Below are 26,385 nucleotides of genomic sequence, written 5' to 3'. Positions count from 1 at the left end.
TTTATCAAAGCTCCTATCCTATCTCCAATGGATGCTGTTACGCATTTGCACTCATGGCTAGGTGATGTCAGCCTGTTTGAAGATACTTACTTCCCCATACTTCCTCAGGAGTGTGGCTTACTGCCACATAGGGCAGGGGGCAAGATAGACTTATAGTTTCCTGCATAAGTACTTGTAGAGGGGGATGAGCAATTACCCAACTCTAACTTATGGGACTTTCAGGATAAAATGGAGCCACTTGAGTATCTCCATAAAATCCCTGCTAGTAACTCCAGACCTATCTAAACCTCATGACTAGTGACATCAGGAGACAGCTGACAGATCTAAATGAAGCAGTATGCATACTTGGTCTTTATTTGGTACTGGGAGGAGGTGTAGCTAGTGCATTTTCTGTAATGTCCACACATCTGAATCCAGCTTGACTTGGAGAAACCTCCATAATTACTTCATCGCAACCTTCTAATTTGATAGTTTTAAACTTAATGGTAACTGGCAAGACTGTTAATGTCAAAAGACACCTTCTTCAGCCAGGGCCTCATAAATGCTTCCTAAAAAGATAAATGACACTCCTTCCCTCTTAAAGGGAGAATCTGACTGTCATGCAGACCTAAATAGTTATTTGCTATGTTTGCACCAAATGTTGCTGGCCTTCAGTGATAGGTAAAATACTCCATAAAGTTTATTCCATCAGTTGTTTGCTTAAAGCACTTTGAGATTCTGCAGAATAAAAAAGCTGTGTGTTTCAGCTGAATCAGTCTGTTTCTGTATGCTACAGTGCATTCTAACTTGCAAGTCCTGAAACTAGAAGTTCTCTATTATATTTTACATCCCTTGTGTGCCGCCTCCTCTTTTTTCCCCTCCCCCATGTTAAAAGAACACTATTATGTTTGCAAAGTCAAGCAACCTTAATTTGGCCCTCTATCATAATGCAAGCTCACTAGTTTTTACCTGTATGATTGCATACTATTTCTCCCCCCCCCCCCCCAGGAAAATAATAGACTGTCCTCCACTATGTGGATCAGTACTAGAGAGGGGATGGATGCTTTGCCCATTTGTTGACAGCAGAGGAATAGTGAGGTGCTGGAATCTTAGGTTCTGTACCAGGCTCTGCAGAGGAGTACTCGGGTGAGCCCAGACACTCTTGCCCATCCCCTCCAGCCTGTCTGTTTCCCAGTCCTAACTTTCCCCACCCTCCGGGCTTCTTGTCCCAGTACCATTCTGGTCACTAGCCAGTCACCATTCTTCAGGTGTCCCATCCCTGTCTGCTTGCCCAGCTAGTCTCAGTTTCCATCCCCTCCCTTCTGGCTCCGTTTTAATTTGTCTCTCTCCCTCCAGTTGTCTGCCCATGTTTCTCATCTCCACTGGCTCCCAATCCCACTTTCCTTGCCCTTCACCTATTTCAGTGTCCTTCCTCCACTGATTCTATTCTGTATAGTATCAGAGGGGTAGCCGTGTTAGTCTGAATCTGTAAAAAGCAACAGAGGGTCCTGTGGCACCTTTGAGACTAACAGAAGTATTGGGAGCATAAGCTTTCGTGGGTAAGAACCTCACTTCCTCAGATGCAGACTTGCATCTGAAGAAAGTGAGGTTCTTACCCACGAAAGCTTATGCTCCCAATACTTCTGTTAGTCTCAAAGGTGTCACAGGACCCTCTGTTGCTTTATTCTGTATAGGTTCTTCATACTGCACTCATCACCCTAGATTCTGTGAGCCTTCTAGTACTGAATTAAGCAATGTGACCAGGACCAGAATTACACCTTGTGTGCCCCTAGGCACAGCATCTTTAGTCTCCCCTCCTCCCCCACCTATAGCTGACCTTTTTGTTTTTTTTCCATAAAAAAATTCAAACTTTTAACCCACTTTTAGGTGCCCCTAGAATGCCAGTGCCCCTAGGCACGTGCCTACTGTGTCTAATTAGAAATCCAGCCCTGAATATGACTAACATCTTTCATGTGTGTCTCTCTCATCTCTCCCCAGTGACAGAATTGAGTGCAATGGAGTGTCTTGTTTTGGTAGGGTGACTTTTTTTTCCCAAATATACCTGTTGCTATGTACAGTAGAACCTCAGTTATGAACACTAGAGTTACGAACTGCCCAGTCAACCACACACCTCATTTGGTATCGGAAGTGCACAATCAGGCAGCCTCAGACACACACACACAAAAGCAAATGCAGTACAGTACTGTTAAATGTAAACTATTAAAAAAATAAAGGGAAAACAGCATTTTTCTTCTGCATAATAAAGTTTGAGTTGTATTAAGTCAATGTTCACTTGTAAACTTTTGAAAGAACAACCATAACTTTTTGTTCAGTTACAAATATTTCAGAGTTACAAACAACCTCTATTCCTGAGATGTTCGTAACTCTAAGGTTCTACTGTATTTATGTTGGAGAAGGGGAGGGCAAAGAAATGTGCCTTTTGCTTAGAGCAGAAGGTGATGAAAGTGTTTTATAGTCCTTAGCGTATGTCTACACTACGAAATTAGGTCAATTTTATAGAAGTCGATTTTATACAGTCAATTGTGTGTCCTCACTAAGCGCATTAAGTCGGTGGAGTGCATCCACAGTACCGAGGCTAGCGTCAACATTCAGAGCATTGCACTGTGGGTAGCTATCCCACAGTTCCCGCAGTCTCTGCCGCCCATTGGAATTCTGGGTTGAGCTCCCAATGCCTGATGAGGGAAAAATATTGTCGCGGGTGGTTTTGGGTACATGTTGTCAGGCCTCTCCCTCCCTCCGTGAAAGCAATGGCAAACAATCATTTCTCGCCTTTTTTCCTGGGTTACCCATTCAGACTACATACCACGGCAAGCATGGAGCCCGCTCAGCTCACTGGCACCGTATATCTCCTGGGTGCAGCTGGCAGACACGGTACTGCATTGCTACACAGCAGCAGCTCCTTGCCTTCACGACACCCCCCCCCCAATTTTCTGGGATGATCGCTTCACCCCTCCCTCCACCGCATGGCTAACAGGAGGGATGATTTCTGTTTGGCCACTGGCAAACAGCCCAGCAGGAATGGCCACCTCTGAATGTCCCCTTAATAAAATTCCCCTATTTCAACCAGGTGACCATGAATGATATCAATCTCCTGAGGATAACACAAAGAGAGAGGATTTCTGCTCCATCCCCATACATGTTAATGGACTTTTCCAGGAGCTGTACTGGCCGCGAATGCATCCCAAGTCTTCAGGGCAAATTAAACATGCTTGCTTTTAAACCATGTATTATATTTACAAAGGTCCACTCACCAGAGGTACCTTCTTCACCTTCCAGGTCCTGGAGCCCGCTTTGGGTGGGTTGGGAGGGTACTGGCTCCAGGGTGATAAACAGTTCTTGGCTGTCAGGGGAAAATGGTTTCTCCACTTGCTTGGTGTGTGCTATCTTCATCCTCCTCCTCCTCGTCCCCAAAAACCGCATCCCTGTTGAATGAGAATCCATTGACGGAGTCCATGCACAGGGGTGGGGTAGTTGTAGGGGCACCCCATAGAATGGCATGCAGCTCATCATAGAAGCGGTATGTCTGGGGCTCTGATCCGGAGCAGCTGTTTGCCTCTCTGGTTCTTTGGTAGGCTTGCCTCAGCTCCTTAAGTTTCACGCAGCACTGCTGCGGGTCCCTGTTATAGAGCCTCTGTCCTTCATGCCCTTGGAGATTTTTTTTTTCCTCCTGCCCCCCCACCCTCCCCCAATATTTGGGCATTTTGTTTTTTGGAACGGAGTTCTGATTGCACAATTTCCTCTCCCCATAGAGCGATCAGATCCAGTTCCTCCCATTCAGTCCATCCTGGAGCTCTTTTGCAATTGTGGCACTGCATGGTCACCTATGCTGATCAGCTTCCCATGCTGGCCAAACAGGAAATGGAAATTCAAAAGTTCGTGGGGCTTTTCTTGTCTGTCTGGCCAGTGCATCTGAGTTGAGTGCTGTCCAGAACAGTCACAATGGAGCACTCTGGGATCGCTCCCGGAGGCCAATACCGTCTAATTGTGTCCACACTACCCCAAATTCAACCCAGCAAGGTCGATTTCAGCACTAATCCCCTCATCAGGGAGAAGTACAGAAATCAATATTAAGAGCCCTTTAAATCGACAAAAATGGCTTCATCGTGTGGACGGGTGCAGGGTTAAATTGCTAAACTCGTAGTGTAGACCAGGGCTTAGTTCCTGTGGGAGTTGTCACTGTCCTGGATTGGTGCTACCCCTCCCCCCCGCCCCCCAAAAGTAGTTCTGTCTGTCACACAGACAAGCTTTACTCTTACTGCAGCTACCCCTCGCTACAGTATCTTGTCACTACTCATTGGGTGCAGCTCTGCTGGAGGGACAATCGCTATTTTAGGGCATTACCCTGGACACCTGCCACCTCTCTCAGGTGAGACAGCAGTATCTTAAGGTTGACTGTCTCAAATGCTGCACAGTTCCAGGAGGGTCAGAATGGAGGTCTGTCCTCTATCCATGGACAAGAGGTGTTCGTTCCTCACTAACGTAGTTGCAGTTCCATGTCCTGGCCTGAATGCAGATTGTGTTTAGTTAGGGTCCAAATATTAGCTTCTATTAAGTGAGCTTGTAGGTTGCCTTTGGTTAGTTCCTCTGTGAGCTTGCTCAGAAATGAGAGATTTAACACTGGATAGTAGTCAGAGTTAGGTTTCTTGTATCCTGGGTAGGCGTCTTCAGGGTTGGTTGAAATATTGCATGCTAGATGGAATTGTCCTTTTCTCTGTCACTGATGAAGCATTGGATGATGCAAGTTGCTCATAACACTTTCACAAGCCAAGAAGGGCATGAGTCAAATTCACAAGTTTTGGATTGAGACTCCCTTAGAACTTCTTGATGAGTGAATGCATTGAATTCTGGGAGTACAGGTAAGCTGTTGGTTGGTGAGTATAGGCAGAGCAGATCTGTGCCATTTTGAGAAGGCTTTCCAAAAGAGAGGAGTGGTCTCACTGAAGCAGGCTGATAGTTCATTGTCACTGTTGGTGCTTGATACTGATGCGGGCTGTAGGCACTTGGGATTGATGAAGTGGTTTACCACTCTGGATAGTTAGCATTTGGTAGCTTCAATTAAATGTGATAGGAAGGTTATCCTCACCTGTAATTCAGCCTCAGTTTGGATTCCTTATCCTGGTGTGTATGCTTAGTCAGTCACAGTAATCTCTACCCCACACCACTTCCAGCCTCCAGTCCCAATCTACTATCCCCATCCCACCTGGTTCAACTCTTGTCCCCCTCTCCTTCCATGCTGCCTGGGCCCAGTAGGGTGTCATTAAGCGCACAAGACGACAGATTTCAATTGCAGGAAAAGTCCAGAGCTGCAATTGCAGGAAAAGTCCTGTTCTGCTCTTGGCTGGAGATGCCCAGTATGGATTTAATCTTCAGGAAACTTATCTGCAAGGCTCTAGCAAGTCTCTACTGAGCATGTATGAACTGTGACTTTACATAGTCTTGTAAAACAACCAATTTTTTGTGTGGATTTTCACAGGGACCGGTAAGATACAGACCACCCCATATGAAATCTCCATTCCTGCTCCAAGGTGTAGGGGCATTAGAACTTCCACTTCAAAGGAAAGATCACCAAAAGAGTTTAATGAGGAGAAAAACTACTTTTTCTCTTCTCCCCCCCCCCCCCCCCACCTCATTCTCTGAAATGACTGAACTTCCAAAATAATTCAGCCTGAGATGGACACTGTACATGGAAAATTTCAGCCCAGACAATTATAGTTTGTCAAAGCAACTTAAAACAGGGTCTTATAATGGGAAGTATTGGGCCACCTTAATACATACATATATAATACAAATATATTATTTGGCAGCCCCACGTATAATTTCATAGATTTGATTCTTGTTCCATTCTGGAGAATGGTTCAGGTACCCGTTCACTCCCCACCCCCCACCCCCCAGATGAAAGACTAATGTGACCAGGTGTAGACACCATAAAAAGTTTTTCCAGGCAGGAGAACTACAGTATATTGTTGCCCTAACTTCCTAGATGTAGAGAAACCCTACTGTGTAGAATTATGGCTGGGGTTAATTAGGGTAATGGGCCCTAATTGAAAGTATCCCAAAGAAGAGTAAATGTGGCTGAGCTAAGCTGGAAACAAATTGCTTCATCATCCTGAGCATGCAATTTCTCTCTGACATGACACAAACAGCTATGCTTTGTAAGCAGAGGCTCAAGTTTCCAGCTGTGAGAAGAGCAACTTGTGCATAATTACTGTTTAAAAAAAAAAAAAAAAAAAACCCTGTTTTCTTTTCTGCTCTGATAAGACAAGGGACACTTAAATCCAATCACTGCACTTTTTTCCCTATGAGCCAGTGCAGAGCTGACCAATTGAAAGCTTTCTCAGTGACAGAATATTTGGGGAAAAAGAACAGGAGTATTTGTGGCACCTTAGAGACAAACAAATTTATTAGAGCATAAGCTTTCATGGGCTACAGCCCACTTCTTCGGATGCATATAGAATGGAACATATATTGAGGAGATATACACACATACAGAGAGCATGAACAGGTGGGAGTTGTCTTACCAACTCTGAGAGGCCAGTTAAGTAAGGGGGGTGGGGGAGAAACAAAAAAAACCTCTTGAAGTGATAATCAAGGTAGCCCAGTACAGACAGTTTGATAAGAAGTGTGAGAATACTTACAAGGGGAGATAGATTCAATGTTTGTAATGGCTCAGCCATTCCCAGTCCTTATTCAATCCTAAATTGATTGTATCTAGTTTGCATATCAATACCAGCTCAGCAGTCTCTCGTTGGAGTCTGTTTTTGAAGTTTTTCTGTTGTAAGATAGCCACCCGCAGGTCTGTCATTGAATGACCAGACAGGTTAAACTGTTCTCCCACGGGTTTTTGAGTATTATGATTCCTGATGTCAGATTTGTGTCCATTAATTCTTTTGCGTAGAGACTGTCCGGTTTAGCCAATGTACATGACAGAGGGACATTGCTGGCACATGAAGGCATATATCACATTGGTAGATGTGCAGGTGAACGAGCCCCTGATGGTATGGCTGATGTGATTAGGTCCTACGATGATGTCACTTGAATAGATATGTGGACAGAGTTGGCATTGGGCTTTGTTACAAGCATAGGTTCCCGGGTCAGTGTTTTTGTTCAGTGATGTGTGGTTGCTGGTGAGTATTTGCTTTAGGTTGGGGGGTTGTCTGTAAGTGAGGACAGGTCTGTCTCCCAAGATCTGTGAGAGTGAGGGATTGTCTTTCCGGATAGGTTGTAGAATATTTGGGGCAGCTTAAAAAATTGAAGTTAGTTTTGAGTTCTGCCACTTTGAAAAACAGCATGAAATAAACTTTTAGGAATATCATTACAGAACAATCAATTTGCAGTACACACATATCAGATGGTTCTAGATTAGATCTAAATTGTGATGTTTTTTCTCTTCTGGGATGCACTGTGAATTCTCTTGGGATTTAAAGCTTTTTGTTTTTTTTACCCCAAGGCAGAAAATATTATAGTAGATTTGCCAGTTAAAACTACACAGTGCATTCAGACTTAGGGTGGTATTGTAAGTCAATGGAAGTGGCTGCTTAGCTGCACTTGTTTACTACATCTGCCATCCTAAATAGTGTATTTAAGGGTGCAGGTCTTGTACTCTTCTAAACTTCTGTAATGTGTTCTTAGTATTTGTTTTTTATGTAGCCTTGCATGCGTCTTTATGGCCCTTTATAAAATCCAGAGAAAGATGGTTCTGCCACTGTTTAAGGGAGAATGTGCAAATAACTGATTCTCCCCCCCCCCCCCCCCCGGTTTTCTGGCAATTCCGAAATATTTAAAAAAAAAAGTTTTTGATCAAGCAAAACGTTAGTCGTAAAATGTTTCATTTTGATTTGAAGTGGGTTTTAACATTTTAATTTTTTAAATAAAATTGAAGGAAATTTTAAAATGAGAAGTTGGAATGTTTTGTGGTTGCCTGAGAGTTCATGATGTGGTTTATTCTGTAGTTTCTTTTTTGACAAGTTGTTTTCTGAAGGCCTGTATGTCATTGACGACATAATTTAGATCTGCTTTGATTTAGTCCTCCATTATTTATTTTTATTTTATTTTATTTTTTGTTTGCAGAAGAATGTAGATTAGGATGCTGTCATTTGAGTATGTGGACCTGGTTTCATTTCAATCCATTTAGGATTAAACAGTTCTTCGAGTGATGTCCCTGTGGGTGCTCCACTTCTGGTATTGGTGCATCCTTGCACCTTTGAGCAGAGAATTTCAGCAGCAGTGTTCATCCAGGTCGTGCATGCATAGTCCCCATCTCGCGGTGCCATTGGCTCATTCATCAGACAAGTCAATGAAGAAAAGAGCAGCGACTTTGCCTCAGACAGAGCCTACCAAAAAGAAATGGCTCTGGCTCAGTCTCTTTCCTCTGTACCGACCACACTCCTGCCTCTGCTGACCACAGGCATGCTGGCTCAGAGTTGAGGCAAGAGCAGGCCTACCTCCACAGCATCACTTCTTTAAGTGGTGCCCAGACATTGACCACAGGCTATGCCACCACTGCCTGCCCCACTGATGGCCACAGTCACAACGACACCATCGGCGCTGACAGTGTTCTCATTGGAGCTGAACACATCGACATTGATGACCTTGGCACCAAAACCACTGGCACCGCAACACTTTTTTCATCATAAGGACTTATTAATTTCTTTGATGCTGGAATCTCGACTCTTCAGCACCGAGGGCTCTCTGGTGCATGTGGTACCAGAAATATCTGATTCACCATCAGCCCCTCCTCTGTCCAGTGAGGAGGACAATGATGAGGAAGAGGCTCATCCCCTGCCCAACTAACACCAACTCCTGAACCCCTATGACTGAGGTATTATTATGGGAAAGGCCACCCATGGATGAGCCCACCTATGCCATTCCCAACACACTGGCCTTACTGAGAACCATGGGCCAATTTTATAGAAGGCATCACAGCAAGCCCCATAGCCTGTACAGGGAGGAGATTAGATCTCCCCCCCCCCCCCCCCACCACCACCACCATTGGTGCCTGCACAATCAGAAACAGTTGTGGACTCCTTTGAGGAATGGGAGGAGAATCTAGCACAAGACACTATACCCCCTACCAACGCCACCACCTCTTCCCCAGACAAGGCCATCATACCTCCTCTATCCACAGCCAATGATGACTTTAAACAGTTTTAGGAGCTCTTCAAATGGGTAGCAGACATTCTCTAAAGATATCTCATTAGGAAGTCTTGGAGGCCCAATGTAAATGGCTGGATATCCTACAAAAGCTGACTAAGACCTCCATACCATGAAAGACTCCCTCCATACATTGGGTATTTACACTCCTGCAAACAGGAGAAGGCAAACCAGATATCAGCCTCACCAATGCAACAGATATGCCCCATATGCCCGACAGCAGCGCCAGTATGAGACAAAGGCACAGACCTCCAGAGACACCAACCTCCTGAGCCACAATCATCTGCATCTCAATTGTCCTCCAGAAACAACCATTCTTCTTCGAGTGCTTGTTCATGTCAATTCCAATCAGGTGTGTGACTTCATGGCGCTCAATATATGACCCTGCCTACCCAGACCCTCCTGTGTTCCTTCTTACTGCCTGTGAGGGTTGTCAGAACTGTGAGTGGCTTGCTTACAAGTTCTTCTTGCTTCCCCTAGCTTTCTATTGTAGCTTATAGTTCTGTTAGGAGTGGGGGGTTTCCCCTCCACCCTGACCTTTTCCCCTTTTCAGGGCATGCCTTGATCCCCGGGGTTCAAGTCCTGCAATAAGCCCACCCAACAGGTGACCCCCCACGACGCTTGTTTAAAGTGTCTGGGGAGGCTCACCAAGCCGATAGGTGCAGGGTTTGCCAGGGTTTTTGACCAAGGACCACAAAGGAGCAGGATTTCAGGTCGAAACAACTCCTCATGGAGGCGGCTCTTAAACCACAGCCCACCTGGGTGCAGCAGGAGCATGCCAGCATTGGTGACAGAATCGGCACGGCAGAAGATCTCCAAGCACAGAGACTCACGGCACCGCTGATTTCCCTCCTTCCACCCCCAATGCCTAAGACTGTGGGAACTGCCTGGCACCAGTCCCACACTGTGGCACCACAGAAGCGTGCCAATCAGCATAGAGGTGGATCTCCTGTGAGACCCTCCCCTGTGGTCTCAGCAAATGGGGTGTGTCCCAGAGAAGAACGCCTGGCCCTGAGACCCTTGGAGTCGGCTCCAGGAACTTCAGATAAGCAAGGAGTATCATCGAACCTGGGACCGTTGAACTCCCCAGTCCACATGGTGGAGGAGGTGAGGCTGCTGTCCACTCCAGACACCTTTTGAAGCCACGCGGGACCTCATTACCATGAAAGCACTGCAGTCCCCAGCACCGCTGAGGGTGCTACCATCCCACGGCAAGCCAACAATGACACTCGCCTGCATCGCCAGGTCACCGATTCCACCAGCATAGCTGTTCGGCCTACAGACAAACTATTTCTGCGATTTGTAGCCAGCCACAAACACTATCAGTTCACGGTCCTCCCCTTTGGTCTGTCGACAACCTCCCGAGTGTTCACCAAGTGTATGTCGGTCATAGCAGCCTTCCTCCACAGGAGGCAGGCTTCAAGGTATCCCTACCTTGATGACTGGCTACTCGGGGCATACCAGGGAGCAGGTGGCATTTCAAGTCTGACTAGTCAGAGTGACTTTCAAGAGGCTGGGTCTCCTGCTCAATGTGAACAAGTCAACCTTGTCACCGACGCAAAGAATACAATTAATCGGTGCAGTGCTGGACTTGGTGCAGGCAAGGACGCTCCTGCTAGAGACCCAATTTCAGACCATGACAGACAGATGTCCAAAGCATCAGGTGGTACCTCACCACTACAGCGAGAGGATACCTGAGTCTCCTTGGCCACATGGCAGCCTGCACTTACATGGCTCGGCATGCCGGACTGAGGCTCAGATCACTTCAAGCATGGCTCATGTCTGTATACCGCCCGGGGCGTGATGGCCTGGAATCCGTGGTCACAGTGCCAGATCAGGTACTTGAATCCCTCCAATGGTGGCTCAACTCTCAAACAGTCTTCTAGGTAGTCCCCTTCAATAGCCCCCAGCCCTCCTTGTCCCTAGTAATGGACATGTCAGATCTGGGTTGGGAGGTGCATCTGGGAGAGCTCCAGACACAAGGATTATGGTCGCAGGATGAGCTCTTCCTGCATATCAATATCAGAGCAGTACAGCTAGTGTGCCAAACTTTCCTATCCCAGCACCAAGGCCAGTGTGTGCGGGTAAGGACGGACCACACCACGGCCATGTCTTACATCAACAAACAAGGTGGAGCCTGCTCTTCTTCCCTTTCTCTTCCCCCACCCCCATGTCAGGAGGCTCTTCAGCTATGGGAGTTCTGCATAGCGCACTCAGAACTCCTCCAGGTGAATGATCTCCCAGGTGTGCTGAACGACCTAGCGGGCCACCTCAGCAGATTGTTTCACAACCATGAGTGGGCTATCTGTCTGCATGTCATGTATTCAATCTTCCAAAAGTGGGGAAACCCCCACGTTGATCTTTTTAGGCACCTCCTGTTGCTCCAGGTGGCAATATTCTGCTCCTTTTTAGAAACACAGACCAGGTTTGATCTCGGATACATTCTGCTCCCCTGGGGAGATGGTATCATGTATGTCTTTCTACCATTCCCACTCGTGCACAGAGTACTGCTGAAAATCTGCAGAGACAGAGCTGTAGTAATTTTGCTGGCCCCAGCGTGGCCCTGCCAGCATCGGTACACCACACTTCTGGAACTGTCAGTGGATACTCCCATTGTGTTACCACTCTACCCCGATCTGATTACACAGGACCACAGTCACCTTCACCACCCGGACCTCCAGTCCCTCAATCTGACAGTTTGGAAGCTTCATGGCTAAATCCATGGAGCTCCTGTACTTGGAACCAGTAAGAAACGTCCTGCAGAAAACCATCCACCAGGGCACTTATCTGGCCAAGTGGAAAAGGTTCACTTTCTGGTGTGCCCAACATCACACTCCTACACTCCAGGCATCTATACCACTCATTCTGGAGTATCTTCTGCCCCTCAACCAACAAGTCCCAGCAGCAGCATCCATCAAGGTACAACTTGCTACTATCTCGGCCTTCCATCTGGGCACATCTGTATGCTCCATATTCGCTAACCCTATGGTAGGATGTTTCCTTAAGGGCTTGGAATGGCTATATCCTCGGGTTAGACAGCCTCTTCCGGCATTGGGCCCTTAACCTGGTCCTCTCCAGATTAATGGTGACTTGCTCCCTTCTCTACCTATCATGGAAAATAGCCTTCCCGATCACCATCACATCAGCCAGGAGGGTGTTGAAGTTAAAGGCCCTTACCTCCGACCCACCCTACACAGTCTTCCACAAGGACAAGGTACAACTCAAACCTCACTTGGCCTTTCTCCCTAAGGTAGTATCACAATTCCATACTAGCCAAGACATTTTTCTATCTGTCTTCTATCCCAAGCCACAACAGTACCCAAGAGCAGAGACAGCACTCATTGGATGTTTGGCAAACATTAGCATTTCTACATTGAGCACACAAAGCCATTCAGGAGGTCGAACCAGCTGTTTGTGGCATAGGCAGACCACATGGAAAGGACTCCGGGTCTTGTCTCAAAAATTATCTTCCTGGAGCATGGCCTGTATCCACACGTTATGAGCTGGCCAATGTCCCAGCCCCACCTCTTAAGGCTCATTCCACAAGAGCACAGGCCTCATCAGCTGTGTTCCTGGCCCAGGTACTGATACAGGAAATCTGCAGGGCAGCTACTTGGTCCTCAGTGCATACGTTCACCTCTTACTATGCCATCAGCACGCTAGAGATAGTGCAGCTTTCAGCAGAGCAGCACTCCAATCAGCGATTCCTTGATTCCAACCCAATTTCCGGGGTAGAGCTTGGGAGTCACCTGACTGGAATCGATATGAACAAGCACTCAAAGAAAAAATGGTTACTCCCCTTCTTGTAACTGTTGTTCTTCAAGAGGTGTTTGTTCACATCCATTCCATTATCCGCCCTCTGGTGTCTCTATCAGAGTAGCCAGCAAGAAGGAACTGAGGAGAGGCTGGGACAGAAGGGTCCTATATTGAGTGCCATGAAGGTGCCTCTCCAGGTGGCTCCACAGCCAACCCGATGGGAGCAGTCCACATATATTGGCACGCATCTATCTCCAGCTTTTGGGCCACATGTGCATGTCATACCACGAAGGTGGTTGCAGCCATCTCCACATGCACTGGCTCAGAACCATCTACACACCACATAAACATGGCCTAAAAAGACATTTTACGATGGCACCCAAAGTCAGAGTCTCTACATTGGTGGACACAACCCAACAATGTGTGCATGGGGTTCCCTTTCACTCCATTGGGCTCCCCAGCCTATCGAGGCATAATCTCCAACATTATACAATTCGGGGCAGGTGGTCTCCCTCAGACATGATTACACACAAACCTATTAAAACCCTGTGCAGTTCGCAATGCGTGCCTCTACTTCCTGCCATTGAACAAGAACATTAGATTAATGACCGACAACATTGCTTGCATGTTCTACATACATCGACAGGGAGGAGACTGATCCACTCCTTATGCACTGAAGCCATGAAACTATGGAATTGATGCATTAGACAAAATATCAACATCTCAGCCTCACCCACTTCGTCTGGAAGGAAAATTTACCCACGAAAGCTTATGCTCCAATACGTCTTTTAGTCTATAAGGTGCCACAGGACACTTTGTCACTTTTTACAGATCCAGACTAACACGGCTACCCTTCTGATACCTTCCAGGCTGTCAGAATACTACAGCGGACACTCTAAGCAGGGATTTTTCCTGCGATCACGAATGGGAACTAAACAATGTGGGTCTTGCAGAACATATTCCACCAATGGGACCACCCATCCATTGACCTCTCTGCAACATCGCAGAACTGCAAATAGTCCACAATTTTGTTTCAGAGCAGGTCTGGGACCCCAATCATTAGGGGATGACTTCCTCCTAAAATTGGAAGAACCATTTCTATATGCATTCCCACCAATACCTCTATCAAGGGTGATGAACAAAATACATATCGAGACAGCGAAAGTTTTGATAGGCCCAGACAGTGGTGCTGGAACAATTTTTATAGTGGGGGTACTGTGAGTCATTGAACCAGATTGTAAATTCTGTATATAATGAAAACCACTTCAAGTCAAGGAATGCTGCAGCACTCCTAGATCCAGCACCTATGGAGACAGACTTGGTACTCTTACCTGATGTGAATGGCAGTATGTGCACCACACACTCTCCCACTCTAGCTGGACCTTCTCTCATGGGATGCCACACAGGTTCACCATCCGAATCTGAGGAGACTTCACCTGAAGGTGCGTCTCCTACGTGGTTCCATCATGATGAACCGTTCAGAACAGTTGAAACACATATTACCGAACAATCACATGCAATACTTCAGAAATGGAAGAAATTCTCCATAGGGTGCCAAGGCAAACAGAATTCCCACAGTTTCTGCACTTTTGCCCTTGATAATGGACCACATCTTGGAACTATCCATTAGTTCGATCAAAGTACATCTAGCAGCTACTACCACCTGCCACCACAAGATCAATGGGACATTGCTGTTTGCATACCCAATTACCAAACATTTACTTGTGGGCATTAGGAACATTTACCCTGAAGTACACAGATGCATGCCACTATGGGACCTGAATCTGGTATTATGGTGCCTTACCAGGCCCTCATTTAAACCCTTAGTGACATGCTCTCTGACACATCTGTCAATGAAGGTGACGTTCTTAGTATCTATTACATCGGCTCAACGTGTGGGTGAGCTAGGAGCTCTCATGGCCCACTCACCTATGCCATTTTCTTCAAGGACAAGGTTACTCTAAGATCACCTCCAAAATCTATATCTAAAATATCTTCATCCTTCCACCTAAATCAGCTAATCCTCAGCATTCTTTCCTAAACCTTATGGCAGTGCAGAGGACTACATACCCTGGACATCCGACATGTATTAGCATTTTACCTTGAAGAACTAACCCTTTTTAGAAAATCACCAAGGCTTTTCATTCATTTCCACCATGGAACGTTCTAAAGCAGAGGTTCTCAAACTGGGGGTCAGGACCCCTCAGAGGGTCACGAGGCTATTACATGGGGGGTCACGAGCTGTCAACCACAACCCCAAACTTCACTTTGCGTCCAGCATTTATAAAGCTGTTAAATATATATATAAAAAATTAATTTATACGGGTGGGGTCGCACTCAGAGGCTTGCTATGTGAAACGGGTCACCAATAAAAAAAAGTTTGAGAGCCACTGTTCTAAAGGCTCCATGGTCTGCACACTATCAAAATGGATCTCTGGGTGCATTCACCTCTGCTACCAACAAAAATCCTGCAACCCCTATCTGGGATCAGAACTTGCTCTATCAGATTGATAGCAATATCAGTAGCCTTCCTAAACAATGTTCCAATCCTAGATATATGTAGAGCTGCCACCTGGGCATCTGAACACAGATTTGTAAAACACTATGCGATTTCCCAGAACTCAGGCTCTGATGCACAGCTAGGACTAAGTGTTATCTTCACTCACTTATGCAACTCTGAAGCCCCTTCCATCCAACTTGGGACACTGCTCTTCAGACACCAAAAGTGGAGTACCCACAGGGACATCACTCAAAGAAGAGAAGATTACTCACCCTGTGCAGCAACTGAGGTTCTTCAAGAGGTGCCCTCACTCCTCCCCTCTACTTCAGAGTTCAAATCTGGACTACTACAGTAGAGAAGGAACTGAGGGGGTTGGGTCACGCGTGTGCTAGATGAGGTGCCAATGGCACTGTGAGATGGGGACTGGCATGCACGACCTGGACAGACACTGCAGCTGAAATTTTCTCATCAAAAGCACAGGGATGTACCAGCACCAAAAGGGGGACACATTTCAAAGAACCACAGTTACTGCACAGGGTGAGTAACCTTCTCTTTCTTTCTTTCTTAGCCTTTATTTTGGTATGATGTAAGACAGTGCTATTATCACCTATGAATTACATATACATGCAAAAATAGATAAGGCAAGAAAGAAGAAAATTGATCAAATTACCTCTCCTGAGACAGGGTGACTCTTCAAATCTCTGGTTTCTGCTATTTTTGACTATTCTTCCCCTGTGTCTTCTCCACTCATTTTGTTTTCAGTCACCTATCTTTTATCCCTTGTTCTGTACCTTCATGCAGACTCAGTTTACCAAGTTATCTATCTGTGTGTACCTATCCTAAACCCCTAATTAAAACATTCTCCTGCATAAATCACAATAACCAACCTAAACTAATACATTTGTTTTTATCCTGCTAAAATTTGCCTTTATCTGTCTACTTCTGTCATCTAGTTTTTTGCTGTCAATCCCCCTGGTTACATCTAGTTTCTTATCTGAAACTAACAATTTCCTCATGACGCTCGGCTTCACCTTACTATTTGCAAGGCCAAGGATTTTGCAAATAACCATGACACTGGTTTGTGTGTCTTTACATAATCCCAAATCCCAGAATTTTCAGCTAAATTCTGAAATGCTGCATCAGCAGAGATGAATATAAAAAGCGAAAACATTTATTTTCTTAGAATACTGTGTAATCATTTCTCTAACATTATTTAGTGTATTTATTGGACTAAATAAAGACTAACAACCTGTGTTATCTGTGGTAGCACTCAAAATGTTAGTAGTTTGTCAAACACAAGACTGAGTCCTTGCTGTGAAGTGTCATTTCATATTCTTTATGAAAATATGCTTATGATATGAATGACATAACTGAGAGATACTTTATGCAAGATGGCTCGTGCGATATCATTGGAAAGGTTATGACTTTCTGAATGCGATTTATCCTATTTGTATGCATGTATCATTTCTGTATCTATATGTCAACTGGGATACTTTTGGGTGACACCCACTGCTAACACTTCAGGTACAACAATGGAAAAGCCAGACTGGGCAGATGGCCCATCAACAAGGACAATGGGTTGTAAAAGAGCTTAGTCTTTCTGTGAACTTGTGGGTCAGCCTGTGAAGAATGGCTACAAGGGCCCTATAGAGTCCGGTGGTCTTGTCACCTGATATTTAAACATTACTCTGGACTTCTTGTAACTTTCCACTGTAAGGGAAGGGGGGGGTCAAACTAGGAAAACAAAGGACCGCCTTATGCAAATCCTATTTAAGGGTGGGGAGTGAGGTAATCCAGGTCATCAGTTCTCCCCAGGATGACTGCTGGAAACAATTAGACTGAACAGGGGGAAAGAACTGGGCCCAGGCTGGAAAGGCGTCTGGCCTGTGAAGAAGATTATTAGAACCACATTTAAGAACTCGCATGTAACCAGTTTTCTTTACTGTATTAAGCTTAGTTTGCATACTCTGTTATATTTTCTAAAGCTTTGTCTACATTACGCAGCTTTTAGTGACAAGGCCGTGTCAACACGGCAGTGTCTCTAAAAGTTGGGCAGTGTAAACGCTGTTTGTCGGCACTTTTGCTGACAAAATACTTCCACCCCCTATGAGCGGGGTTCATGTTGTCGACAGAAGAGTGCTCCTGCCAATGAGCAGTTTACGCTGCCACTTGTGGGAAAACTTTTTTGTCTTTTGTGAGGGCTTTTCTTAAGCACCTGTGAATGACAAAAGTTTTGTCGTTCAATTGGCAGTGTAGACAAAGCTTTAGTAATTTGCCTTGTTCTGTCTGCTACCTCCTTAACTGCTTAAAATACACCCCTGTTAGTTAATAAATTTATTTCTGGTTTATAATACATTGAGGGAAGAGGCAAATATAATATATCTTTGGGCCTATACTCCAAGGGAGGTGGACATCTGAGTGCTGGAGCAAGTCCCTTAAACTGAGTCTTCCCACAGCTGATCTGCAGCTGGGTGTGGTCCTGCCTGTGTGTGTGTGTGTTAGAGGAGGTTTTAAGAGCCTGGCTCAAGAAGAATGGTTAAAAGGGGCCCATGCTGGCAGAACAGGTAGAATCAGTGATATCTCAGCACATCAGGTGACTTTCCAAGGGGTCCAACCCATCACACTTGCCCCGAAGAACAAAGTGTTCAGAATGATGAAAGGTAAGATTGATTGTCATAAAAGTCATGGAATCCGTGACTTCCAGAGACATCTGTGACATTTTCTGCTTCATCCCTGGGGGGCTCCAGATCTCTTAAAATGCTGCAAATGATGTGGGCGCTCCCTGCACCTCCAAGCCATGACAGATACTGGACCCCCTGCTCCCTATTTTGTTATTTTTAGTAAAAAGTCATGGACAGGTTGCAGGCTTTGCTAAGTCAAGATATATCTCATCCACCGCTTTCCCCATATCCACAGAGCCAGTTATCTCCTCATAGAAGGCATTATCAGGTTGGTCAGGCATGACTTTCCCTTGGTGAAGCCATGTTGACTGTTCCCGATCACCTTCCTCTCCTCCAATGGATTCCTTGAGGTAAGTCTGACCGGTCGTAGTTCCCTGGATTCTCCTTTTTCCCTTTTTTTAAAGATGGGCACTGTATTTGCCTTTTCCAATAGTCTGGTACCTCCCCCGATGGCCAAGAGTTTTCAAAGATAATGGCCAATGGCTCTGCAATCACATCAGCCAACTCCTTCAGCATGTTCTGATCCAGCCCCATGGACTTGTGCATACATATGTTGTATACATCGCTGTAACTAAATAACCCATCAAACAAAAAATGCAAATGAAGAACTTTAACAGGAAAGTACTAATTCTTGTGCATTTCAAAGCAAGTGGTCATTGTGTGTGATGATCCGAGATCAAAGATCCTAAATATGCTCCTCTTTCTCTGTGTGTCATCAAAAAAGCACAGGAATAGCTGAACTGTCAACTTCTTTTTCTGTGATAAGAAACTATAAGTGTGGACACAGAGACGAAGAATTTTTCCTTGGATTCCAACCGGGCAGAATAACCAAATGAGATGGAGATCCTCAGTTATTCTGGGTAGCCCTAAAAGACTTTTTGGAAAACTGGCAGATTACTACATCTCTGCTACCATTTGAAAGTATAGACTGTGACTCACCTGTATGTATATTTTTACCTGCTTAAACTTTCTAACTCTCATTCCTTTTTCTTAGCTAATAAATCTTTAGTTTACTACAGAATTGGTTACCACCGTTGTTTTTGGTGTGAGATCTAGGATGCAGATTGATCTGGGTGAGTGACTGGTCTCTTGGGACTGGGTGTAATCTGGAAGGTGTGTGTGTGTGTGTGTGTGTGTGTGTGTGTAAATGAACATTTATCACATAATCCAGTGTCTAGTGGGACTGTCTGTGACTCCATTAAAAGACTATTGTAGTACTTTGGGAGTTCACATTTTGTCCTCGGTTGGTGAAATCTAATGATAGACCATAAAACCAGTTTGGGGTGTCTGCTCTGCTTTTGAGAGAGTGCCCTGAGGTAGACACTCATGGTTGTGAGCCACTCCAGACAGTGTGACAGCCTCTATTGAATTTTGTGATTTTTATTTTTGTGGCAGAAGGTAGCACCAGTTGATCCAGTAAAGAATCAGGATGGCAGAGTCTGCAGGATCAATTGTATCAATGGGAAGATTATTTTAAGATGCTTCCCCGTTTTCCACTGTGTACTGTCTCTCTTCTGCTTGAAGTGAGGTGTTACCTTCCTTCAGACACGAAGGGGTCCATACACTGGAGTCTGGGAAGGCATCTGGGGTTTGTAACCTCACCTCTCAGTTCCTGAAGACAGGTGAGAGTATTGGTTTTACCACAGCTTCATAGGCTCTTTCAGCCCATTTGGCACACTAATATCATCCTCAATGACTGGAAGAAGGGCATTAATCTGCTTTTGTTCAAAAAGGGCAGTAAGTCCAAATATAGCAACTATAGATGTATTCCTCTGTTGTTGGTCCCAGGGAAAATCTTCATTTCCGTGTTTGTGTCTTGAATCAATGTACTTCACAGCAAAGGCCAGGATACTCCATGCAACTTTAGACATGGTCATTCCACTGTCAATCAGATCTTTACCTTCAGATGGCTATTTTAGAAAATGGCTGAATTTAATAAGCCACTCGGGCCTTTGATTCCATGCATCAAGCAAGCTTGTGGGATCTGATGAGGCAAATCTGAGTTCCTGGGAAGATAGTGTTAAAACAGCAGACCACTATAATGAAAGCGAAATTGTATTCAAGTTAATGGTAGATATATGGCACAATTTCCAATTTCCATGGGAGTCTGGCAAGGTTGCATCCTGTCACCAGTATTGTTCAATAATTGATTGATGGATAAGTTTCAAGAGGCAGCTATCGGTGGCACTGAGCTTAATACCATTTTGCTTTTGAGAACTGCAATACACAAATAGCATTGCATTGCTGGCTCAATTGGTGAATTGCTGCAGCTGATCGGTTGAGCAAGGAGCAGCACATATTGGTTTTATCATCATTCAGGGCCATTATCATCAAGCAGCCTTCAACTCTAGATTACAACCAGCTCAATGTCCATCTGTTCAGATGGATAACGAGTACTTGGCAACTGTCAAATAGTTAGTGTCAGAGATAGTCCTGGAGGATATCTGAAAGATCTGGATGCTCATTTAGCTGCCACACTCTGAGCCCTTCAATGGCTGCTCTGGAGACTTTGGGACATCAGCCTTACCATGAGGCTGTGGCTTTATAGACCCATAGTTTTATGAACTTTACTGTGTGGCAGTGAAATGTGGACGCTGAGGAAGGTTGACAATTGGTTGGTGGATGTTTGCAATTATGAGTATCTTCTGAGCTGCTTTAAGTGGCAAGATGAGATCAGAAATGAGGCTATTCATAGCCAAACCCCAAAATGACCTCTATTAGCATTGGTTCAGTTTTTGGCAGCTCTCTTCTTGTTAGCGAGACATGTCATTAGGATGGAACCAGACGTGCCAAACCCATACACAAAAAAATGCCGAAATTGGGCTTGTTTTTGGCTTAATTGGCTTGTGAGTTGCTTGTTGTAGCTTGTTACATGTTTTTTCTTTCTGGCTCCCGGCAAGGGGTGGGAGGGCAAACAGGGGCAAGGGTGGGGAGAGAGTTAGGGGCACACAGGGGCCCATCAGAGGCCCAGACTGTACACCGGCGGGAATCTAATCACATAGAATGTTGGGGTTCTTAGGGATTCAGCCTTGTTTTGAAATGGGATTAGTTTGATTTTTGGCTTATTGTGAAAGTCAGGGTGCTTATTTACTGCATGAAAGTTGGCAACTGTGGATGGAACATGTTTCTTTTGAAAGATGTTCACCAAAGAATGCCATGAAATGGTCTGGGATCACACATTGTACCACCAAGGATTTTGGTGACTAATATAATTGATGATGGACATAGACTGAACATACAGCCAGGGGGTCATAAGGACCTAGCTAGAGATTGATCCAGGTGGCACTCAATTGCAAGGAGGCTACATCCCTCTGGAATTTGCCATAATGGTGCTGAAGATAAAGCATTAGATGAAATTCTACATGTCCTTAAGATGATGCCAAATGTTGACTGCTTTGCAGTAATTCAATCTCATGGTGACTATGGCAAGGTATGCATCTTAAAGGGAAATCCATAAGAATCTAGTGAGGCAAAAATTATGAATATGGCTCCTGGCAACCTCTGCTAACTGAACACCTAGCAAGATTGCTTGTGAACATTTGTAGTATTCAGCTCTATCCGTTTTTCCCCCCCTGAAGACATGCAAAAAAAAGCAGCCAGTGCTCCAGCATATCCCACTTAAGTGGAATATGTTGCATAGTACCTTTCATCCTGAGGCACTTAGAAGATAGGCAATAATCAACCATTGCACAGAAAATTAACACTTTTAAAATGCATCATAAGGTTTTCAGTGCATGTAGAATATAGCTTCATGTTCTTAACCTCAGTTTGAACTGTCTGAAGAATACAAAAAGTAAACTGCATAAAAATGGACTTTATCCAGTTTGATTAAGGAATTAGTCATGCCTGCCTAGATTTGAACCTGTAGCTTCAGCGAGATTAAATATTTCAAACCAAACATTGAGACTACTCATCCATTCCTCTAATACAGCCCAAACATGTAGATAACTGAGTGTACCTTTGCCTGCACCCTCCATTTCCTTTCATTTTTAATTTGCTTCTCCTTTTTTTCTTTCAGAAAATGCTTGTCTGATTTCTTGTGTGTATTCCTTCTCAATTTATATACTTTTAAAAAAAATATTTAACATTTATATTGCAGTAGCACTGAAAGCCCACAACCAGGTGGGGCCCTGTTTGTGTTTAGTTGCTGGATAAATGCATAATAAATGACCAATCTTAAAGACAAGACCTAAATAACAGAATGCAAGAGGCGTCCTAGAGAACAAACACTCCCCTTACCCCCACTCCCTTAACATTGTTTTCTACTCCCTTAAGGTGTACCAGAGCACACTAATGACATGTTCTTAAGGATTTATATTTTCATAGCATTGTGCGAATACCAATTCTCATACTTCTGAGAAGGGGGGTAAGCACATGGGGTTTTATTCCTATCTTTGAAAATGGGGATACTCAGATGAAGAAAGGTGAAGTGACTTATTGATAGCAAGCTAAAAGAAGAACAGGAGTACTTGTGGCACCTTAGAGACTAACAAATTTATTAGAGCATAAGCTTTCGTGGACTACAGCCCACTTCTTCGGATGCAAGCTGTCTCTCTGCTATTAATAATACCTACAAGAGCACCCTTGCTTAAGTCACAAGTGACAGTTTGGCTTCATTCTAGATCACGTGTTGATATTGACCCACATCCTAAAACCACACAACTTTGCATAACTATCAACCTTTTTGCTTAGAAGAGAGCAAGGACTAGAAAGCAAAAATGATTACAGGTCAGGATTGAGGTACCTTTTTTTTTTTTTTTTTTTTTAAGGCTGCTGCATTATGCTTGCTGTTTGGTGTTCTCAATCGTACACTTCAGTGAGACCTAAATTCACATGCTTATGAAACTTCCATGAACTCAGAATAAATAAATATTTTTAAACTAGCTTTAAAATCTCCCATTGCATTTCTGCAAATTAAATTATATTATATTCCATTAAATTTCTTTCCCCTTCCCTTTCTGTGCTTTGATTTTTCTTTTTCTCTCTCTCAAATGAAATGTATATAGCGTCTATGGCTTTCATTCAGCAGGGAGGTGTTATTCTGCTGCACTGCCCAAAGCATCAAGGGGAAAGTGGATGTCTCTTAAAGCAGCTCCAGATATTTCTTAAGTAGTGTAATAGATACCATCAAAATGTTGACATTTGCCATTTGAAAATGACTCATGTTGTTGTAGTAGTAAGTTGCAAAAGTAATTAAGTTATAGTTGGTTGGTTTGTTTGTTTGTTTTAACAGCAAGGAAGGAAATGCACATATATTAGGGGAATCTATAGAGATGGTCCTTAAACTTCCAATTTTTACTTCTGATAAATAAGGTAGATATCTCAATATCTGCAGTATTCCTTTGCACTTTAGGAAATATAAGCCCCAATCCTTTTAAAGAGTACTGTACAAGTTGACCCCCTGCATATTTCTCACTGCAAAATCAGGAGCTTAGATTGGTACTAAATAAACATAGTCTATAGAAGGAATCATGCTTTTTTGTTAGTCCTATACTGCATCTAGGATAGTTGCATGGGCTTTAAAAATAATGGGCAATTGACACCTTTTTAAAGAGAGAAACAGTATTTTGGGGTAAAGTCTTTTATCCATTGTAATAATTGCAAACAATTTAAATTATATAGTACATTAAATTTGCATACTTAATGGTTTTAAACATGTTTGCAACAAATATTCATTATGCACTATAATGGAAATAATTCAACTGAAGGAAAACAGTTGAGAAATCTTTGCCACCAGGGACCAATAATAATAAACCAAAAGAAAATGTTCAATATTAACAGGCAGTTGTTTAATTACCATGTAAGCGATTTCTGTGATGTGTGAACATTAGTCAGTGAATGACTAGATTTGAAGTTGGCAGCTTCCAGGAGTTACCTAAGATGGCAACATGCAAACTTTCTGCTAGGTGAAACTATAATAGAATGTGGCCAATTTCGCTTTGTTACTTTGCTCAGGGAGTGGAGAAAGAAGTGAAAGGGACCAGATCTTATCAATTTCACTTTGCTGTTCCATGAGGGGTAAGAAAGGAGAAAAAGAAAAGATGCACAGAAAAACAGGCAAATAAGTGGGAGAGGAAGTGTGAAATATTGATATGCTTGCATTTTACTTAAGTGAAAATGTTGTGAATTAGCCCGCCACCTCTTAAAAAAAAATTTTTTTGACAGCAATATTTCTGGGAAATCCATGATTTTGTTCCTCTCCAAAGAGGATGCAGAACTGGATTACAACAAAGTCATTTTTATCCTAAATTTTAGTCCTTTTTGTTTCTTCCCAGTATTCCAGCCAATTAACTTGAACTGTACTGATTGATAGAGGATGCAACTGTTTGTTTCTAGATTTTGTTTGTACCATATTGTTCGACCACAATATTTCTTGAGATTACAGAACAGTTATTCATAAAAGTAGAGTTAATTTCAATTATCAGGCATTTCCTTCTGTTTTGAAGCTTTAGAATTCTTTTCTTTTAGATGTAGTTAAACTCTAAGATGAAAGTTTGTCACTTGAACTATTAGATCTTACATGAGCATTTGATCAATAGAACATTATCGCGTATAACACTATTGGATATCGCCATATATTTCTCTGAAGCTATGGTCAGGAAAAGACTACCCCTACTGCAGGTCTTCCTCATACAAGTATTCTATTGCACTTTATTTGATTTCATTTTATTTTGATATATATATGCACACACGCACAATATGCTGTTTCATTGAAGCATTTCTCAGATTATATATATTTCCACAAAACTTTTTTCCGGAAGGACACACACACATGCGCGTGCCCCAACATCCCAGGCCAGCATCATAATCATCCAGTGTGTCTGTGAGATCCAGATGCAAGTCCCTGCTCCGCCTGATTCCTAGTGGGGTTTTTCATTCCAGATTACTCAAAATCTGGCAGATCAGAGACTGAATTGGGTCTTCCACATCCTGGGCTAGTGCCAGGCACAAATATACCTGACACAATTCCGTTTTCATTAAAATGTTCAAAACTTTTCTTTGGAGAGGAGGAGGTATCTTTGTTCCACATTGAAGCTAAAAACAAATGTCAAAATCTCAAAAGCTGCTGTGAAATAGAATTTTTTTCCAGCAGCCAGCTCCAGTATTTACCTGTGCTACTTCATACTCAAAACACTGTAATGGTAAAGTAAGAAATTGTTTCAGGGTCTCTCTGTAAGAGTCTGAGTGACAGGATTTACTATTCATCCAAGAAAGCTTAAATAGCTCATGTAAGATTGTTCTGTTAGTCCTCTTTCTCTGTCAGTCACAACTAATAAAATAGTCTTCTAGTTTTGAGACCTGGAAGTTCAATGACTGATGGCTATGATTTAGCAGCAAAGACTATAATGCCACAGATTGGAATCAGTATAAATATTTAGATAAATTATATACATTTCAATAATGCTTTGTTCGAGAGAAAAATGAATTAATGGGAAAATAAAGTAGCTGTATGCTTTGACTGGGTTACTTAGGACTTTTAAAAAAATATTGTATGATCACCTCACAGATGCTAAATACATAGTTCATGTCTTAAAAACCTAGTGTGAAAACACTATGGTAGCTTCTACCTTTCCTCATAAACAGTTTAAATTGAGTGATAGGTTACTGAAAGCCATTTACCCTCCTTCCCTTCTGTGGGTGGAGAGAAGCCAAGTGGGGGCAGGAAATGTGTAGTGTGGCTGAAGCAAGTGATCTATTCTCAACCACCTCAGGTACTTGTGGAAACCCCTCCATGGGTGTGAGATTTGGGGCATGTAAGTGGAGCAGCTTTTCCTATGGCCTATTCTCTTGGGACCAAGAGATTTAGGGAAATGTATCTCTAGAAACATCCATGAATCCCCACTTCATGTTGTCCCAATTCCTGAAGAAGGGGATTACAAGAATATGTGTGTGGGGGGGGGGGGGAGGGAGGGAGGGAGTACAATGCATCTATAGCAGGGGTGGGCAAACCACAGTCTGGATCTGGCCCACAGGATTGCCATCCTCATGGCGCTGCGGGGCTAACGCAGGCTCCCTGCCCCGCACCTCTCCTGGAAGTGACCGGCACCATGTCCCGGTAGCCCCTGTAGGAGCGGGGGGCAGAGGGCTCTGTGCGTTGCCCTTGCCTGCAAAGCAACCGTAGCCAATGGGAGCTGCGGGGAAGGTACCCATAGGCGTGGGCAGTGCACAGAGCCCTCTGCTCCTCCCTCCCCCAGGGGCTGCAGGCATGTGGTGCCAGCCGCTTCCGGGAGTGGTGCAGTGCCAGGGCAGGCAGGGAGTCTGCCTTAGCCCTGCTGCGCACCACTGCCAGCCTGGTAG

The 26,385-nt window shown here is 44.0% G+C and overlaps 1 protein-coding gene across 2 annotated transcripts in view; it reads left to right on the top strand.

The window, feature by feature from the left end:
• Positions 1 to 26,385, top strand: part of SHANK2 (SH3 and multiple ankyrin repeat domains 2) — a 638,838-nt gene that overhangs the window by 332,972 nt on the left and 279,481 nt on the right. The window lies entirely within an intron of this gene.

The sequence above is a fragment of the Malaclemys terrapin genome, chromosome 4 (assembly GCF_027887155.1).
Source record: "Malaclemys terrapin pileata isolate rMalTer1 chromosome 4, rMalTer1.hap1, whole genome shotgun sequence".
Taxonomy (NCBI): Eukaryota; Metazoa; Chordata; order Testudines; family Emydidae; genus Malaclemys; species Malaclemys terrapin.
This window is presented reverse-complemented; position numbering and strand designations above follow the sequence as displayed.